The sequence below is a fragment of the Parasteatoda tepidariorum genome, chromosome 3, assembly GCF_982258835.1.
Source record: "Parasteatoda tepidariorum strain Cologne lab strain chromosome 3, Ptep-v5.0, whole genome shotgun sequence".
Classification (NCBI taxonomy): Eukaryota; Metazoa; Arthropoda; class Arachnida; order Araneae; family Theridiidae; genus Parasteatoda; species Parasteatoda tepidariorum.
In genome coordinates, this window is record NC_141757.1 from 78,417,337 (window position 1) to 78,434,646 (window position 17,310).

Sequence of the window (17,310 nt, forward strand, 5' to 3'; positions counted from 1 at the left end):
ATATAAATTTTTCAAATTATCAAAATTTAAAAAAAAAATTTAATGAAACATAAATTTCTTTTTGTTTCTTATTTTGCAACACAATAATATAATTAGTTTCATCAGAAACATTAAAGAAGAAATTATTTTGGGTAATGACTTCTATTACTGGTAAAAGATTACATTAAGATATTTAATTACTAAGATTTTACATTAGAAACACTATTTACCCTAGAAACGTTAAACTGAAATAATTTATGAATTGAAATTAATTTATAATTAAAGAACCTAAAGTTAGTTTACTATGTTACGTATAAGTCAAAATTTAAATGTCCCGCAGTGGACTGATCGTTAAGACACGGTTCCCAGCAGACCACCGAAGTCAAGCATCACTGGCTGCGGTCAGTGAGCGGGTGGGTGACCCACTTACCGACGTAGGGGCCGAGGGTGTGCGGTATTGGTCCTCGTTAAACTGTGCTACCGAAAAGTGCTCGACTTCGCGTGCAGGTCGTTGGGCTACCGAAGCGGGGGTGCCATCCCCTTTGCAGAGGATCAAAATTGTGATGGCATGTCTTCGGATCATCCTCAGGGATGTTTCCCAGACCGTCGCCAATAGCCCATTATGCAGCTCTAGTGCGACGTAAATGAACTACAACAACAAAATTCAAATTAATTTTGTAAAGAATTTTTCCAAATATACGCATCACTTTTTCACTCAAAATTTTATTTTGTTTGCGATAGAAAATTTCTGATGATAAATTTTAGAACTGTAAAAAATTTTCTACAGAATCTGTATCTACAATTTGACCGTAGGATAACATACCAAAGAATTGCGATAATGAAAAAAAAATTACTATGGAATTGAAATAATGGCAAGTAAGCTTCAACGCTTACTTGTATGATGAAGAGGTAGCGCTGATTATTTCACAAATTGTCAAAAATTATGGTGAAAATTCTTCTTCGCATTATATTATTATTTAATCTTTTTTGGATTACTGGTGGTATCATTATTTTTTTAAATCAGTCTTTACGATAATTAAACACATTACCAGGCTCAGTAAAAATTATAAAATAACACTCTTACAGGGCATATCATCAAATTCAGCAATGGCTTGGTGATGCAAAACCTATCAGGATATGTAAGGATAGAGAAAATTCTTTGTTGGTATTTAGTCTCTAACTACTGTTAAACTTTCTATTCCCCTTAAAGTTTTACAATTCATTAGGTTTGACTTTGCCGGCTTCCGATACGAAGATCGAAAGGTTCAGTGCCTTCTCGTTAGGAAAAAAAAGAAGTTTGATTGCAATAAAGGGTGTATGAGAGTGTGTAACTGCCGTAAAGCTGAAATACAAGGCTCAATTGCATGCTTAAATTGCAGTGGAACTTGCAATAACGTACAGCAAATATGCGATTGAGAAAAAATCGAGAATAATACGCAGCGGAGTTTAGATAATAAAAAACTACTGTACATTAACTGAAAATAAACCTGAATCGGAAATCGCCACAGAGGAAACTTTGAATATAATTTTTAGAAAAAGGTAAACTTTATTCTAAACTTGTAAAATTAAACTTTGCCTTTATTTCAATTTTTTTTGTCATCTTGTTCTATTATTATTTTTCTTTTGTGTAAACTTTTTATTCGTATCGAAATGTTAAGGCCATTTTTTAAAAATTTAGTTGCTTGAAAATTTAAAAAGACCGCGAAGTTAAAATTAGAAAGGTCCTTAAAGGTTATGGTTTGCAGGGATGAGGATATTATTTTCCTTAAAAATATAAAATTATTGAAAAATCTGACGCTCCAAAATTTAAAAAGAGAGATTAGAAATCGTGGTTTGGGAAAATTATGTTACTGTAGACGGGTTAAGGTAAGACATTCCTCAGAGGAATAATAAAAATCACATAAGTATATTCCAAAGTTTTTTCTTCTTCTTTAAATCGAAAAGTGCTTTAAAATTATGATTGTAGGGAAGGTTTAGGAAAAACTGTGGTATTAGGGGGCTGAAGTATTTCTCTTAGGGTGTAGAAATATTTTGGTCTAAAAATACTATACATCAAAAAATACTTTTTATAAAATTTCAAACCTCTATTGATTATTCTCCCCTGTTTTACCGTTAAAGTACTGGGAGAGACATCACTTCAGCTGTATAGTCATTTTTCTTATACTCGCAATTCTTTTTCTCCAAAACCCTAAGGTTAAATTGTATGTAGTTTTTTTATTTCTAATATACTGATATGCGTTCAGATATCTTCTATCTTAAACCAGAAAAGTTATTTACTAAAAACTGGATATGATTCAGCACCCCCCCCCCCAAAAAAAAAACTACAAATAAATAAATAAAAACTCTGCATGATTATTTCAGGTAAAATCCTCAGCACCTAGGTTAAATTTGCGATGCTCTGAACTATTTTCCTTTCACTTGTTTTAATGCACTGTGGGTCAGAAGACCATTCAATTTTTGGCCAAAAGTCAAAAATTAAATTTTCAACTGAGATATGTGTAGGCAGTTTTAATATAGCCCAAATTAAGTATTCAGTGTTAAAAAATTTTTTAAATGTAACTTTTAAACTTTTATTTCAGAAATATATATAGGAGTTTCACCTTACTGTTACATTTTGATCAGAGTAATTAGTCTGAAATTACAGTACAATTTTACAATTTGTTGGATTAGTTAATCCTCTTGACAAACTTATAGTTCATATCTTATCATTTAACATTTTACAATGTTTGAATGACTTTCGAAACTTAGTTCCAAAAAGTTCCGCGAGTTAATTAGCTAAACTTTCTTCTTCTTTGATGTTTCTTTTGTTGTCTTCTTTCGAAAAAACCTGCCCCATTTTTTCCGTATTGCAAAAGGTGGACTAAATATACCGTAAAACAAAAATTATGTTTTTTTTCTTCATGTTTACGCGTTATTTTGTAATATTACTTCTGAAATATAATTTGCTTTTCATTTTCAAAATAAAATTACGAAAATTATTATATTTTCATTGCTATATTTAATTATTTAAGCGTACTATATTATTATTTTTTTTTTCTCGCCATATTTCAGTCGCCATTTAGTTTTTTGGGGTATTTTTAGTGTATTTCAAAATTTCAACTATGAATTCAATTTATCTGCACATAAAAGACCCTAAGTAAAAATCCACAAATTTTTAACACAAATTTTATCGAAATACTAATTTTGGCCACGAAAACTTGGATGATGGCCCACTGTGTAATGGTGTATTTTAAAGGATGAGAAAAAGTAATCTTTCACAGCAATTCTTTAATCTGCATAATTTGTAATATACGTATTTTTGCAGTTTGATTGAAAAGTAATTTTTACAATCTTTATTAGAGCGGCCTTAAAAGCTAGGAAAATTAGAAGGATGATGATTGTATATTTCAAAGTAGACTTAGTTTGAAAATAAAATTGATTTTTCTCACGTCCTTGTTAACTACTCTAAATTAATAAACCAAATATATAAATTTCAAGATAAATATCTTTCTAAAGTTTAATGATAGAAGTTGACTAGTTCATTTTTATGAGTGGTATAAGCGGAATATTTATAAGATGCAACGAGGAGGCTTTCAGTTGATCTTTACTCATAATTTCCCTTGTTTTCTCAGAAGAGTTCAAAATTACAAATTTAAGATCTCAGTATCTCTTGCGTAGATGATTGTTCAATGACGTTGGTAAAATGAGACAATAGAACACAACCGAAATTTTAAATATTATGTTTTTAGATGAATTAAAAAGAAAAAATAATTTTGTTCCTATCGGAACGAAAACAAAAAACGTGGGGGCATCTCTCTCGAAATACGGTGATAAATTTGAAATGCAAAGACAAATTATTTTTTGGAGATAAACTCGACTTGCAAAGATAAAAAAGAATTCAAACTTGTGGTGATAACCAGCGCAAAGTTCCATTTAAAATTTAAATGATCGAATTAGTTGGAAAAAGATTAAAACTTTAAAGATCAATTCACATTAGCGATTATCTATGAACTGGAAAATTGTATCTGTAAAGATTAGGAAGCCATTGAAACTTGCTTTGCCATTAGGTACGGAGAGTTATAAGTGCTCTAGTTTTCCGGAAAATGGCCTCAGTTTTGTTTGTAATAATCCACTCTAACACACACAAAAACGAGTTAATAAAAACGTATTTATAAAGTATGATAGTAGTAGGCCAGGATAACCTGGTTGGTAGGGCATTGGGCCTATGTAAAAGATGACGTGAGTTCGATCCCTGCTTCCGAAGACTCCCCGTGTAGTAAATGGTGAGTGGTGCCCGTTAAATATGTCAGATCACAAAGTCCTCCAAGTTCCCATAGCAAATCAATACCTCTGATGGGATAATTGGAGATTGATCGTTCTCTAGTTTAGGTCGAAATTACGATCTGTGGATGTATGAATGGGTCCGCCCTTTAAAACGGGCTGTGTTGTGTGTGTGGCAGAAGTCTTATTTCTGGTTATAGATGGCGCCACTGAAGAACAAAAAACGCACCCTCTGCCTTAAGTTTGCTTAGTTTCTCCAAGCAAGCGTGCTGATATTGGCAAGTGGCATTAGAAACAACAACAATAGTAGTGATTTTTGCTTATTTAAAGAATTTTTCAACAGTTCCTGTTAAGCATATAAATACATTGTTCTTGAAGTACCTGATATTTTGAACCGAATCATTTGAATCTCAAGTTATATTTTTTCTAGGTTAAAAAAAGCATAAATTGGAGGCAAACTTATTCAATAAATTAGGAAATAAAAATGTTTCTAAAAATTGTTATAAAATTTTTCGAATTGCTTGAGTATGGTTATGAATTGTTTAAAGCAACCATTATTTCCTCTTTGTTTTATTCCGGACTTTATTCCTCAAATTTACTTAGCATTTTAAATTCATACATTTCAGTGGAGTTTCTCTTTTCTTTGCAATTGCTTTTCATAAAATGATTCTGTGAATTTAAAATTATTGAAGCAATCATAATAATTCATAAAATATTTTAAAAGGCTTTGAAAAATATCTGAAATGCTTCAATAATTATCAGTTTCATTGTTATTCGAGAGTGTAAACATTCATTAAGCGAATAACAAATAATCGAATCAGACAACGAATTGTTTAAAATCTAGTTTTAATAATGGCTTAAAGTCTCTACTTCGTTTAGAGAACAATACCCTTTATTCGATTTGGGTTGTTTACATTGACTTTATACAAAATTAAATTTTACCTTTTCTAATCATTAAAGTCAAGATAAATGAATTAAAGATCTCGGAGCGCTAGAAGGTGCGCACTTTTATGAAATTTCAAACTACTGCGTCACCGCAGTGACGTCACACGTATCCAGGACAACAGGATCGATAAGAGCTCCAGTTCCCGTGACGTCTCTCACAATCGAATCATGGAACCCGTATTCCGGAAAGAGCTAACGTGTGAGAATAGGTGGCATACTTGAAATATCTTTTCTTTTATATCCTACCTTATATTTCCTGACACGTACAAAACAACATATAAAATAGGCCGCGTCGTCTTCAATAAACAACCCAACTTTTGTGTACCATATTTTTTCGTACAATGTTTCACAAACTTGATTACTTTTATTGTTACAGATGAATAGTAGTTTCTTATTGTTATTTAGGAAAATTATTGTTTTGTAATCTTAATTATTATTAAATCTGTTATTTCAAGCTTAAATATGAATTGTGTAATATTAATAAGAAAATTTAAGCCATCCTATTATAGATATCTTAAATAATTTAAACCACTATAGCAAACCATTCGACTCATAGGTTAACAAAAATCGGTAGTCTATTAGACGAATACTTAGTTATTTAGAATAAAAATAGATAAGAATTTTTCGTTCAGTTTATTGTCTTCTTGTATTAAGAATTATTTTTGTTTTTTTGAAAAATAAAAGGGTTTGTTTCAAGAGTAGGGATATCATAATGTTCTGGGTGGAATATTCTTACCAAACTGATCAAATTCATAGCATAGTCAAAATTTAGGGAGTATTTTTTTTAAAAATCTGTGGAACAAAATCTGGTTAGGGCAAAATATCGTTTTGTTAGGAATCTCGTAAGAATAGTAGCCCTAAAAATTAATCATTAATTATTGTAATATTTCCTATTCATGGAGTTTTTTGTGGTATAATTCTTTTACACTGGATATTTTTAATGGGATTAAGGTGTGTTTGTTATGATGACAATTTCATAAACATGACATTGTGATGACAATGAGCATACGTCATGCTTTGGAACAAACACCTCTTTGTGGGGAAATGTTTGAGTAGAAATCCTCATTTTCATTGCTTGAAGAGCACCAAATCACTGCTCCACGGTTAGTTCAACGGTGATTCGTCGACCACGCAGAATATTTTGTGTGATTACAATGATCAATCAGTTCGAGAGTAGTATGAATATTACCTAATAGTAGCATGGTTCATTCTGTAGGAAGCTAGAGAACTGTTATTATCTCAATGAAGGTAGGAGAACAAAGAATGTGTGTTAATTTCTCTTTCATACCCTTCTTCATCCACTTGCAATGTCAATGATACTACAACATTGCTGAAAAGCTTCTTTGCTTTTAATTCTCAAATTAACTAAACTAATTTAATTAAACTAATTCTCAAGGTGAAATTAAATCTGAATAAATTCAAAGAAATTTTAAACCTATCATCGAAAATCAAAGTCCTGTGTCTTATTGTCGATCTTAAGAAAAAGATAATCAACAGCATTATTTATAGTTCACGAAAAAAAGGAATTATAAGGAATATTTGTTTTAGGAATATTTGTATTATGAAAAGGTATATTTGTATTATATATTATAAAGGTATATCGTAAAGGAATATTTGTATTATAATTTGTGATGCGTATTCATTATTAATAGGTAAAGATTATGATCCTTCTGAAATAATTGCGTATTTCGATTACAGATTTACCTTTAATATTTCAATTTCCAATAATTGTAATATTGGCTAGACAATCTTAAAATTATGAAGAGAGCTGTATTATCGAAAAAGTCTGACTGAAGACAATTGGCATTTTTGATCATTCAACCAGTCGAATGAAAGTCAGCTTAAATACTAGGAAGTGGATGTTTCGACTACTCAAGTTGAGGTCTCTTTGCATTCCACTAGTCCCGCAGTGGACTGATCGTTAAGACACGGTTCCCAGCAGATCACTGAAGTCAAGCATCACTGACTGCGGTCAGTGTGAGGGTGGGTGACCACTCGGATCAATCTGCGAAGGGACCGAGGGTGTGCGGTATTGGTCCTCGTTAAACTGTTCTACCGTAAAGTGCTCGACTTCGCGTGCAGGTCGTCGGGCTACCGAAGCGGGGGTGCCATCCCCTCTGCAGAGGATCAAAATTGTGATGGCATGTCTTCGGATCATCCTCAGGGATGTTTCCCAGACCGTCGTCAATAGCCCATTGTGCAGCTCTGACGTAAATGAACAAATCAATCAATTGCATTCCTCTGAATAGCTTTAAAACACAAGTTGCATGAAAGTAAAATCTATTGGCAAAATGAGTCTTTTGATTTAAAACTGATAAATATCAAATTTATAGCTAAATTTGGCTCGTTGATGATCATGTAGATGATGAAATTAGGAATTTTTGAGTTTTTTCTATATTCTTCTTGATTATTTTGAAGCTAGTCGCATTTGAATCGGAAGCCGTTAAATCTTCCAGAACACTTTTTTTCAGCTCATTTACTTAAAATTCATTATTAAAAAAATTAATTTCTTTCGTAATCTGTACCAAAATTTACTGACTTGTTTGCGTAGTTAGCATGCTTTGAAGCTGGTTCTATTTGAAATGAAGGACGTCAAACCTTCTTGCAGCTTAACTTTTCATGTCTTACTTTTAAATTTATTCAATTTAAAACTTCTTGCTAAGATTTTTCAGTAGATGACACGGAAGTCGATTGAATAAAATAACCTAGCAAACAATTTAGTAACTTTTAATTTTTCATTAAATCTATTGATTATTTGAAAATTAATTTTATTTTAATTAAAACGCATAAGGCCTCCTGAAATTTAATTTTTTAAGCTCTTTTAACTAAAATTCAATTATTTAAAACTTATTGATGAGATTTTTTAGTTGATGATACTGTTATCAAGTTGAAAGAGGCTACCCAGCAGACGATAAATCTTGCACAGCTCAATTTTTCTGGAAATGATTTTTATCTCCATTGAAACCAGTCAAATTTCTCATTTACTAGAACTTTTACCTAAATTATATATTACTTATACAATTTTTGTGCTTAAAATTTTCAGTTTAATTTTTCTTTTAAATTTGGAAAGTTTGTGACTATTTCATCAATATGAGAAAAAAGCAACAACTTTACTGTCATTTTACTAATATGAATTTTTCGGAACTTTAAAGAAAGAAGGTATGTTTTTGGCCCTTAAAATTTATAAATTTGAGATTTATCACCGAATTTTCTCCTGTTTTTGTCTATAATCCAGCATACATTATTTCTCCCAAAATAACTCGCAGAAATATAGGTGAAATAACTTCTTTAATTGCATCAGTAATTGCTCCCTTTTTGGGGGATGATCTCCTTAATGTTAATTTTACTTCTTTCACGCTAAATAGTATAAAAAAGACATATTTTTACATTTTTATTTCACAAGAAATGTTTGACCGATTCCGTCCATATTCTCCCTGCCATTAAAATTTACAAATTTAAAAATTATGCAAAAATATCTTATAATTAATCATTTTGGCCATTATTAAGGGAAATAATAAAAAACAATAAACCTTTTTTAATTCGAATTATTTTTGGATAAAAGACTTGTACAATTGCATGCAAAAAATATTTATTTACCTTAAGCAGTTCTAAATATATAGTAAAATACGCAAAAAAGTAAAAGTAACTTTTAAGGATCTAAACTTTCAAACGCTTTCTTGTCAAAACTATTTTGATTATATTTTCCAAATTGCATTTGCCCGTATATTTTTTGGATCAAGAATTCAAATCCATCGAAAAACCGGCAATTTTTATTCAGAAATATTTTTGTGCCTGGAACTCTGAAATATCTGCACAAATACCGTAACATCCTTAACGTTAATCCCTTGAATTATTAAAATTACATGCTACACTCTTGCACGAAAATCCAATCATTAGATCAAAAATTATTAAGATGCTTCGTAATTTATTTTACACACTAGTTTTAATGTTAGCAATTGGTTTTACTGTTTAAAAAAAAATATGCGTTCTCACATATATTAGATGTACTTACTTCGACTGCGCAGAAATCGTATATTTTCTTGTAACATTTAATAAAAGAGAAAATTTTTTGTAAATTTCAACAGAAATTTCAAGAAACTTCTTCATCCTATTATCATTTAATTGTATCATTTAATCTTAATCCTGTTATCATTTAATTTTACAAGTTGCATAATTACTCACTTTGATTTGCTCTGAAAAAATATTACATAAAAGGAGAAAAATATAAAAGAAGAAAATAGTTAAAAGAAAACGAAAGTTTTCTTTTAACTATTTTTTTTAAAAACTTCTTTTAGTGTATGTGCCGACAGAATCTTGCAATGGGATACCAGCAAGAGACGTAGTATGGGTACCTCGATCCTGATTGCTTCTTGAAACGTGGCATTTGCTTGCGTTAGCAACTGTTCTTTCCATTCCATTTCGAGTAAGCCAACCCCGACAAGGATCAATTCTCTTAAGAGACATCATCTGATATCCTTTCTCAAAGATTTCAATTCTTTCACTAAATTTTCCTTATTTAACACAAAGACAGGCACGAAGCCAAGTAGAACACAAACAAACTAATTATGCATCAAAATTGCCAGGCACACAAAACAAAAATATATCACGGTTACAATAAGATACATAAGCAAATAATAAATTTAGGTTAATCAAAAAAAAAAAAAAACGTTGACGAGAAGAAATTATATTTCAACAAATTTTAGGTGCAATGCGACATTATATTTAATTAATTTCACGTTAATTAACATTCTAACTTAAGTGGAGAAACTTAGCTCAACTTAAACACGCTAGTTAGCTTATAACTATCAGCTGGCGCTGACGTCATAGGTCATATGTGTGGGTATCCGAGATATTCCACTTGAAGTGCAAGTGCCCAATTAAAAGTACATTCAACTAAACACTTAAATCTTTATAAGAGCTCTGTGCTTGAGGACAATGCAAGTATTAATCGCTTCCAGACACTTGAAACAAAATTATTCGAAATACTATCGAAAAATGGTAATGAAAGTTTATTGTCAGTATCAAATTTAAGTACAGACATGGGAATAAAGTTCTTGGTGACAATGCAGGATTAAATTGGTGACAATATATGATCACAATAAGCAGAATTTATCATGAAATTATTGTTACAAAAAATTGCGATCTTTTTCCGAATAGCTAGGGTGCTCTCATTTTAATAGGAGTTCTGTGCTAGATGTCAATACAAGTTTACATCGTTTCCGGACTACTAAAGCAAAATTTACCTCTAATGAATCAATCATCAATCGAAATTTCGATCATTTTTCGTCTATCTGGGGTGCTAAAATTTCAATTGAAACTGATGACAATATGTTTTCTACATGTTGCACGCAAGATTTAACTCTCTTTTATCGCTAAGCAAAATTTTGAAACTTTTTCGTCGTAAACAAACTAGCAAACAAAAACCAAAAAGAGTACAATAAAACACAATAGAAATTTTAAAAGCTAACATTTTACATGGGGACTAGAGAAGTGACAATAGTATTTTTCTCTCGTATATAATGAAAAATGTAGGAGGCATCAACTTCATAATAAAAATCTATCTTCAGCGAAAATGTCCGCTGTCTGTCAAAAGTTGTTTCTCAAAAGTGATGCACCCTACTTTGTACTTTGCATGAAAAAAGCATTTGCTTCTTTTATTAACAAACATAAAACATTGATCTAAAAATTTTTACTTTGGTTCATTAAACTTTCATTCTCATTTTCATCAAAGCACTTTAAAATATCACAATATATTTAACCTAAATATCACAAGATTCTCATTATATCAAAGCACTCGTAGTGGAAAAGTTCAGTTCTGAGTCTGTTAAAGAAAACCATTTTAGGAGTCAGATAATACAAATAAGTGTTTTTGTATCAAGTATATATATACATAGAAATAATTTCCATCAAAAGCTTCTCTAAATCAATCCAATAAGTAGGTTGATATCACATTAACAGGTGTTACAGATGTCACATTTAGTGTCTTTCATACCCTTTTCTCTGTCAAACTGACATGTACACTATTATTGAAGTCACGGAAGTATAGTGAGAACTCCAGCCGCGCCCACATGCGGGTTCAACATCTGCAAACACCAGTTAATATCATTTCCAATATATTTCTACTAACCCCATCACAAAGAGCGAGTAAGTACAGCTATATTTTCCCATTCTTCCTGTTTCTTTATCCACAGCAAGAGTTTGTCGGCCTTTATGTTTGCTTTGGAATAAATGGAAATTCGCAGCAAGCAATCACTCTGATGAAATGTTTCGACTACTTCGCATATAAAATATTCCATGTCCCGCGGATTAACTTAGGTTTTCTATTCAGCTTAGTGCTATATATTTTCTTCATTCGTGAGTAATTTTTGTTGTCATGTAGCACTTATCTCACTTCTGAGTTTGGAGATAAATAGAGAAATAAATAGTGCATAGTTATGATGTCAATAAAGTAAAATAAAGATCTTTGTTCATCACATCAACAAAACATTACTATTAAGGGCCTGCTTCTTTATGTTAAATTAAAAAATTTTATCAATGTCCTTTCTCCATTTATTAAGTATAGTATTTTTAAATATTTTTTGCTTTTTTTTATTCATTGAAATATGTTTGATTGAGCCTAGTTATCAATCTTAAAGCTTTTAGCACTCTAAAAGTTTCAATTAATCCTGAAACCTAAAAATTTGAAATTTCTAACTAGGTTCATTGGAACACATATCTATGAATAAAATGAAACAAAAAATATAATTAAAAAACATTAGTTACTTTTTTAATGAATAAGTTGTTCTTATAATTTTACGCAGATCAACATTAGAGGGTAGTCTGAAAGAAAAGTTATCCCGCTTATAGCGTCGGAGTGCTCCGCAGATCGTGTATAACTAATTAACCAATTTTCGAGAGAGAGTTTTCAAAAAACAATTATAATGGATGATAAATAATATGGATGCGTCGAGAAAATAACAGCGAGTGATATTACAGTACTTAGTTTCAAATGGGAGTTGCATATTTCCTCGACTCAAAGTGGTGCACAAATATGACGAGGCGCAATTTTCCAATTGTTTTTATTCATTTTATCGAGCACAACTGCAATGAAATCAATGGAAATATCGGGGTTTGCTCGACATCGTCTTGGCAGATTCGATATTGATACTCCCTTTTCTCGAAAATTTTGACACCATTTGCTCAGAGCCGTTCGTTATAAATAGTGCTTGCAATTGATAGTCACTATTCGTTGACAATATTCGCATAACATTCGCCTTATTTATAAACAGTATTGCGGAAGTTCTTTTTTTCTGTTTTCTAAATGCATCTAATTTATCACGAGTTTACATTCACTTTAAATCATGCGAATTAATAATTTAGTTATACACAATCTGTGATGCGTTTCTCACGTCTTCGTTTATTATTCTAAATGGTGGCAGAGCTATCTCTACTTTATTTTTGACTTTTTCACTAGTTTTCACTTTTTAGTTAGCCAACCCTTATAGAATCCCTTTTTCGTCCTAAGTGGACCTTTAAAATTTCTCATTTTATTTAGGTATCGCATTTTGAGTTACTTGTTCCTGTTTATTTTTTTAAATTTTATTTTATTAAAAAGGGTTGAGCAGCCGATTTATTCACAGGCAAACTCATTTTGCCAAACAAAAAACTCGAGAAATAATAAATCAAATCAAGTGAAATTTCATATAAAATATACATCAAACTATTGTAAAGAAATGATGGTAGCAAAAAGTTAAATGGTCGATCCAAAAGTCATGAATTAATGAGCATCATAGCAAAAAGATCCAAAAGTAATGGGGCAAAATGGAAAAATGGCACTTGTGGTGATTTTAATATGAGGTTTAATCGACCACCCTTCCCGTCAATGCAGGTTTCATGACTAACTTTCATGCGATTTACGAGCTTATTAATAAAATCTTGAAACAATCAAACCCATTCTATTTAGACAGTTTTTATAGCTGAGGGAGGCTTCTGGGAGGGGTAGCGACTTGCAAATGCTCTACCAAAGAACTTTTCAGACATAATCTCTGAAATTTAGGTCTGGATATCTGATTGGCCACTTCATCCTCTGAATGTCATCGGTTTCAAGGTACTTCTCAACCAATTAATCATGATCGGAGGTTTGTTGTTTTGCATAAAAATGAACTGGGAAACAACAGCACTTTTGTATAATTTTACAAAGGTCTCTAAGATCTTAGCGCTATACCACAACGAAGAATGAGGTGAAATTTGGGTCTAGAGATCTAGTTCACCACAACATCATCAGAACATCTTTGGCTTTGAAATATTTTTCGACCAATTTAGTCTTTATCGGAAGCTTATTGTCATGCATAAAATGAATTTGGGAAAAAGAGTACCTTTAAGTAATTTTGCAGCGGGTTCTAAGATATCAGTCCTACACCTCAGAGAAGAATCTTTGCTCAACAGATCACGAGAGGGTGCAAACAACGTCACCTTGAACACACACAATATTAAAATAAGATTATCTTGAGAGGTTTTTTAAAAATTTTGCATTTGCTTGAGTACAAGTTGATTTGTGAAAATTATTTTCAGACACATTTTATAATAAATTAAAGAGATATTTCTTATCTCTCTTCTTATTAAAGAGATATCTTTTTTTTGTTATTTTTCTCATAAAACTTTTAAAACTATTCATATTTTTATTAATATCATGACTAATACGTCCTTGATGCAGATAGATAAAAGAAAAAGTTATTGCTTAAATAGGGCAAAAAGCTTATCTTTACGTTTTTTACTTATGTAATTAGCTTACTTCTCTTTGTTTTTATACTGTGTGGTCATCAGCAATTACTTAGGCTATTGTAGAAAAACAATTCTGCCGGGATTTTAAAAATACTTTGCTTCATTAATAATTCGTTTCATTCGAAGAATGACTTATTCTACCTCACCCTCATTTATTTTTGCATGTAAATAGTATATAAGATCGTAAAATATTTAATCCGTAAATAATTTTACATCACTTGTTTTTCAGTGTGAATCGCAATATTCATTATTAAATAATAATTAAAGTAACATGTTCTATTATATAGTTTAATAAAATAAAGATTATTGAATGTGATTTCAAATATATTATTTACACACTTATAAGGATGAAGAATAAACATAAATTAAATCTTATTTTGTTTTAAAATCTAAAGGAATCACATATTGATTAAACAATTTTCACAGTTTTCTTTTAGAGAATACTGAATAAAGGAATTTTGGAAAAATTATATCAATTAAAATAGTACTCTAAATTTTAACATTAGTTACTTAAAATTTTCAAATAATTTTGAATAGGAGAAGAGAAGTATGGTATAGGTCAAATTTATATAACGAATCTTTTTTTTCTTCCAATAATTAAGATTATAATGCAAAATCTAATTGTGCAAAATTTACAAAAAAAATAATTCATAATTTTTTAAACATTTTACTGTTGTAGCGTTTTATTATCAAATATCTATTTGGTTAAATCCTAGTAAAAATTCGTATTTGGATTAAGGTTTTGTTTTTGTTTTGACAGGACATAGATTAATTATATTTCTTTATATAAAGTGCTTTATTACAGTATTATTTTATATTAGAAAATATTGGTGAAAGAAAAATTCATTTATTTTTAATTACCATAGTTAATTATTTTAATTTTTCAAAACAAAATAGTGCTCAGCGAACCTTTTTATGCGCAGTACGCTAAGAAACGGACCACGATGAATAATTTTTACGCGGATCTTCTCATTTTAAAACTCAAACTTAATAGTTTTAGGGGATGCCCTTAAATATGATAATTAATTAGTACAGACGATATTTTAAGTTACGAAATCAGACTCAAAAACGTACCCTTTCTAAATAAATATACCTTTTTTTTTTTGAAGGACTAGGATTTCTGATCCCCAAAATATAGGGGGTAGCCGCAATCAGGAACATATGGTCCCCTCCCTAAGGTCTGATCAGGAGAGCGATCCAGAGTTTCGATCCTTAATGTTAAAATTACTTTTTGCGTATTTCGAGAACTTTTTAAACGAATCGAGAACTTTTTGCACACAATTGTTAAATTCGTTTATCCAAAGATAATTCCATGTAAAAAATAAATTTTAGTAAATATTTATCATTTCTTATTATTTTATTGAATAATAGATGAAAGAATTTTGAATTGTAAGGTATACAATTTCTTAAGTTTCTTAAAAATATGTGTTTTTACATGTTAAAATACAAAATGTGAGTAAAATTGGTCAATTAGTTCCTGTGAAATCAAATTTTAAATATACGAATTTCTTAAAATTCGATTTCTCAGGAACTATTTAACCAATTTTGCTCAAATTTTGCTCAAATTCCTAAAACGTGAATCCAATCATTGGATCAAAAGTTAGTTATTAAGGGTGGCTCATTTTTTTGGTGCACTGTAGATTACCGACATAACCGGAAATTTTTGTTTAAATTTTACTAACCAAAATTGACTTTTTGTGTAAATTTGCTGCACTAACATTGTTATAAAAATCTGGTACAAACGACATTCTGGTCCTGTTATAGAATTACATTATGTACATAACATTTTTTAAAATAATTCATTAGTTTTAAAAATATTATTTAGAAACATCTAGTTATTATTACAATTTTACTAATGCTGCAAGTGTAATTATGCATAATTTTCTCTACATAATGAACTGATTATATTAATACATTGGATTAAGAATTAGAATGGAATATTGTGTTAAAGAAATAAAGATAGATAAAAAAATTTTTACTTGAAAGATATTTTAATGGTCATTAAAAGAATTTTCTATTATTCATGAATGCAAATATTACTCTCAGAAGAATAGTTTTCAAGAAAAAGGAATATTTAATGATCTTTAAATGTTCTTTGAAGACGCAATATTCATTAAAAACGATAATGGTTTTCTCACTATTATTTCAATAATTCTTAATCCTATATTTATCATTCGTAGTAAACAAACATGCAATATTTTATTAGTTTATAAACCTATTTTTTATAGTTGCTTTTATGGAAATAATTCTAATTAATTATGGATTACAGCAGACGTTAAAAAATGAATGGTAGATCCTCAGTAATTCAAATTAATAATTTCTTAATACCATTATTACTTAATTTTGAAAGGAAGAATATAAAGGGTTTGAAATGAATATATTTCTTCCTTTTAAAACTTATTTTTATTAAATTAGTTAAAATGTTTGCCTTTTTTTCCTCATCAAATAAGATTAAAAAAAATTTATTATTTTTGATATCTTCCTTAAAGATCCGAATTGAGCATTGGATGGAGCAATGAGAATTTTTACCAATGCAAAATTGATTTAAGCATAGTTAAAAATTCTTCCTTTTTTGTATTCAATTTTTTCAGTTGTCTGCTTTATTTAATTTGTTTATTTACGTATAAAAAGAGGTTTATACGATTCATAAGGTAAGGTAATAAAATCTCCTATAGCAGCTATGTTATTTTGGACACTTTGTGTTAAATTCCAATAAATATAAGCAACGAAAAAATAAACAGAAATTTTATTTGATTATGAAAGTGAAGTCAACCATGAAGGATAATCGAATTTAAAAGTAAATTAAAGAGCGATATTTGCTTAAGGCTTATAATATCCTGTTGTAGGATTAAAGTTGTTATGTTTTATCATAGTGATTTACAGCTTTGTTTTATCACTTCACAAGTATTTTTTTTTAGTCCTTTTCAACAATTCGTGCAGTTTTTCTTGTTTCCTACTAGTAACAAAAGTGAACTATGTCATACCACTTGATTGTCCTTCTTAAGATTTATTATTTTGATAACTTAATTAATATTTATTAATTTAATCATGCAATTTAAAATTTCTTTTTACAGTATAATTTCAAAGTTTGTACACTTTATTGGTTTTGTTATTGATAGTATTTTAACATTTAAGTTGCATTAAAAATGTTTCCTATAATCTCAATTAAGGTTTTTAATACGTTATTATTAGTGCAATAACCCAGTAAAATATGATTTCCTCAATGATGTATCAGTGAAATAGTTTCAGTTAAATTACAATTTTAGCACCTCTTATTACTGAAGTTTTCCGTTTATTAGTTTGATATATTTCAGAATCTATAGTTTCTCGGTCCAAGCCAGCGGTTCCCAAGTTTTTCGGTTCCGG